The sequence below is a fragment of the Octodon degus genome, unplaced genomic scaffold (assembly GCF_000260255.1).
Source record: "Octodon degus isolate 3935 unplaced genomic scaffold, OctDeg1.0 scaffold00040, whole genome shotgun sequence".
NCBI classification, from domain to species: domain Eukaryota; kingdom Metazoa; phylum Chordata; class Mammalia; order Rodentia; family Octodontidae; genus Octodon; species Octodon degus.
Genome location: NW_004524616.1, coordinates 8,393,424 through 8,398,120, shown reverse-complemented (window position 1 = coordinate 8,398,120; position 4,697 = coordinate 8,393,424). Strand labels below are relative to the sequence as shown.

General features: G+C 35.4%; 1 pseudogene; it reads right to left on the bottom strand.

Moving 5' to 3' along the window:
• Positions 1-705: 705 nt before the first annotated feature.
• LOC101580065 lies at positions 706-1,597 on the bottom strand (annotated as a pseudogene).
• Positions 1,598-4,697: the final 3,100 nt, after the last annotated feature.

Here is a 4,697-nt window from a genome sequence, read left to right as displayed (position 1 = left end):
TATCTTCTCATGCTAAAATCCTACTAAAACTCACTTATGCAGGAATGAAGCAGATAACAGAGTATGCAATAACACTCTTGGAAACTTACATTTATTTATTTTTTATTTTTTATTTTTTATTTTTTGGTGGAACTGGGATTGAGCTCAGGCCCTCGCACTTGCCAGGGAAGCACTTATTCTACTCAGCCATCTCCCTGGCCCTGGAAACTTACATTTAAATTTGAGAGATAATATAATCAAGCAGACATAGATAAAATAGAATAGTAATGGTCATGCTGTGAATAATCAGGGACATCTGAACACTTTATAAAAGCATTAGAATTTAAAATTTAACTAACCTTTAAGCTCTATAGTGAAACAAAAATTCTGTCATCAGTACTGGGGAAATAAACTTAAAGCCTATCATTTTTCAAAATAACTTGAGCCTTGAATGAATTATTTTTGTCTGTTGCTTGCCAAGCTTTTAATATTTGAGGGATAATAAAGAGAACAGAAGCCCAAGATGTATGAATTTTGTTGGAGTCAATACACAAGATGTTTTTTCTCTGGAAAAATTTACTCCTGTTTCTTCAAGTAAAGAAACCTGTTAATTCCTTTGCTTCAGCTTATTTTCTAGACTCTTACAACAAGAGCTTAACACAGTAGCAGTCGCTTGATGAATAAGTTTATTGGTCTTTATCTGAAAAATCTTCATAGAAATTTAGTTTAATTCTCAGAAGCCTGCTCCTGGGCTCTGAGGAAGCTTGCCTCCTTTTGAGCTACCCAATCTATTTTCTGGGCAAGGGACATTTTGTGAAGGTTCCGCCTCTTCTTTTTAACCTCTGTCTTTGGCTTCTTTTCATAGACTAGATTCTCTCATATTAGCAGCATGAGCTTTCTTATGCATCTCCTCCATCATGTCTGGAGTCACTCTGTTCTTTATGTACTGAGAGAACTGTTTCTTGTAAGCATCTTCATCTTTTTCCATTAGGTAACGCATGTAATCTGCAACATTCTGACCTGTGATGTGCTTCCGATGTACTTCTGCACTGAACTCCTTGCTCTCAGAATCATGCCAAGGGAAATGTTTGGTACTGTGAGGGACAGACAAGCCCACATCCACAGCACCCTTTAGGGCTCCAAAAACTTTATTACCAGTTGTAGTTCTGGCGAGGCCTGCATCCAAATAACAGGTGAAGGCACCAGGTTTACCATCAATGCTTTTCACATTGTGTTCATCTCCAGTCACCTCCACCTGGCCTTCATAGATCTTATCCATGCCAAACCTATTGAGAAGCCTGCGGGCCAGCAGCAGGCCAGTACAATATGCTGCGGCATAATTTGTTAGGCCAACTTTCACATCATATTTTGGTAGTTCTTGTGCATATGCTGCACAGACTATCATATCCCCTTCAATGAGGGCATAAGCAATCTGATAAATGATATCTCTGTTACATAAACTATCATCCTGTATTTAGATGTGTTGTACTTATTTTTGTCCTGTATTGTCAAGTGTTTCCTAGTATAGTAATCAGTTTTGCCCTTTCCTCATCTTCTAAAACTTCACTTGGTATATCTTAAAGTAAGCCTTATTCTTGACAACCTTAACAAAACCCATCCTGTGTAATATAGACCCGCATCCATGGCCCTACACAGACTTTGAATGAATGTTGAAATTAGAAATTCTCTTAAAGATGGAACTGGTTGATTGTTTTTAAAAAGAGGAAATAATGCAATAGTGAATCTGTTTGAGGAGGTAAAAATGCTCTGGACAAACAGGACAAGAAGAAAAGCCAGGTGGCTTGGGACAGTAAGTGGTCAGGCTGGGTAGATAGAGGTATGGTCACTTTAGAGATGAGATTGTGTGGTTATAGAAGAACCTGGAATGCTGAACTAATTATTTATAACTTGATTCAGAAGATTTCTGTGGCTTATTGTTATTCTTGAGCAAAATAGAACTATGAAAGGTCGATTTTAGAGAGAAAATAAGTTAATTCTCCAGGGAAAGGTTGAGTTAGACTATTTAGTTAGGATTTTATTATACAAAAAAATGATAACAAACAATATGATGGCTCTAAATTTGAGCTTTGAGAAGAAACTCAATCTCTAATCACAGATGCACTGACTATCGTATAATTGTTTATATTTTTGGAAAACATCTTCATTCTGCCAGTTTTCTTTAGCACTTAGATATGCTTGTGAAAGCAAGAGATCCAAAGAAATGAAGAGAGATGGTGAGAAGAATCAACATAGAGAGCAATGAAGACAACTGGAGAGAAAAAGGCATGGACACATAGAAAGTAAAGGAGGAAAACAGAGGACGTTACTCTCACTCTGCCTTTCCCTTATTGCGACTCCAGTTGTGTAGAGCATCCACACAAAGCCTGCCCAGTGTGCTGGCCTAGGTGAGACATAATGAAGTTCCTGAGATTGCCATTGCAGTGGGGGTTCCTAACCTCCAGGTGCAGCTTTGTAGCTGTTGGCTGCTCTGTGATTGTTTCATGTCTGTGAACAGAGACAGCACACAATTTTCCTGCTTTCAGCACAGACACATGTCTCTTCAGATGATTGATGGAAGACTGTGTGATGCATGTTGCCATGACATTTATCAAGGGCTGAGGCAGAGACTAGACCAAGCTGTCCTTGCTGATGTGTTTTTTTTTAATTGTTTGTATTTTATTTCACTCCATCCAATTTAAGTGTTACCTCTCATTTTCATTTTCATTTTCTTTCTTTCTTTCTTTCTTTCTTTCTTTCTTTCTTTCTTTCTTTCTTTCTTTCTTTCTTTCGTTCTCTTTCTTGACCTGGAATCAACCTTAGGACCTTGCACTTGCCAGGCAAGTGCTGTACCTCTCATTTTAGCAAGCTGTTACTGGCAATCCCTACAGATTGTGGTTTCACATGAATTTGTGTCTTCAGTTGACAAAATACTCTGCATGACAGCAAATGAGAGACTTAGCCATTCCATCTCACTGGAAACTACAGCATAAATGCATACTTTGCTTCAAGATATTTAGAAAAATATCAACTATGAGAAAGCCATAAATAAATTAAGGAGTTAAATAAGAGACAAAGAACAGGAAAGAGGGGGAAAAACCTTTTGGAAATGGGAAAGGAACCAACAAATGAGAGGAGAAAAGGTGTGAAGAATGCAAATTAAGATGTGTTCTGCCATGTAGTTGTTATGTACAACCAGTGTTTCTAGTTAAAGTCAGAAATGAAAAGTCTACAAACAGTGAGGTGTGGAGTCACAACTAAAACTTTATCAACCTGATGGAAGACAAGAGGCACATGGGTAATGTGGGCGTGTATTTAATACAGAGGTGGAGACACCATGCAGCAAAAGTACTATTTTAGCATTAACATGTATATTTTTTCCTTACTGGGAGACTGGTAAAGATTGTATTTTCAATTTCAAAGTCAATATTTCTTAATACATATGAATCAGTTACAATCTTGTTTATCAAATTTTCATTTTTTAGTGGAATTTCGTATAATCCCTTTAAAGTGATTTTGATGTTACTAGGTGTTAATTATAAATAAACCTATACATTTCTTTCAGAATTTTATATTTGAGGAGTATTTCCTTGGTTAGGATTTGCTTTCATATTTATAGGAATTCATCATGAAGTGTAAACTAAATACTGTATTTATTTCAATAAAATTGTAATTTTTGTTAAGTACTTACAATATGCCATTCAGGCACTGTATTAAATGTTAAATATGGAGATAAATGTGTGTGTGTGTGTGTGTGTGTGTGTGTGTGTGTGTGTGTAGACAGACATACTGATAGATCTATTTGTAGGGAGGAGCACCTTATTTCATTGTTATAATACAGCATAATATAAAGTATATGCTATAATTTATTTAACAGATAAGGAATATAAACAAAGGCTTTATGAACTAGGTAGCAAACATTAAACCACAAAAATACAAATAGGGTTATAAGTTAGCCAGTTTAGTGACAAATACAATGATTTACACATAATAAATAGTTTCTAATCTTCATGTTCTACATACGCATTGTTACTGTGTATTTATTATTATAGTAAAAGGTTGTCATATTTGTCTACCATTAAATTACCAAATATAAATATGTATATACCTTTGAATTTTATATTGCCATACTGATCACATGGATACAATGTTTTCTTTCTTATGTGCATAACATAACTGGCATCATAATTTCTAAGGCAAAAGAAAAGTTTCATTTAGAGCTTCCTTCCTTTTATCTTGAATGCCTTAAAATGAAATTGCACAATACCTAATGCAGATAAACCTCAAGAAAACATTTATTGGCAAAAAAGAAAGAAAGAGGGTGAGAACAATGGGCTCTCGTGGATCCCGACAAGCAGCAGAGCAGTAGGAAGGAAACGTCTTCACTCTCATCTGACCCTGACATTCTGAGTCTGGCTCTCTTATAAACTCATTCTAATGCTGTGTCTTTGTACCTCCAATATGCAATAATTGTTTGCTAGCTTGACTTCTCAATGATCTAACTCTAAGCTAGCTACATGATCCAGTGCTTGCTTTCCAGAATCTGCATATGACTCCTTAATTATAATTTGGAACACTTGAAGTTGTTACAATTACTATTTGTTAAACTAAATTGTAGTGACTAATTTTAAAAATTTCTAGAAAATGTACAACTTACTAAGATTGAAAAATAAGAGTTAAATAAATATAAATTAAGTTCACTAAAATAAAATAATAGTTAT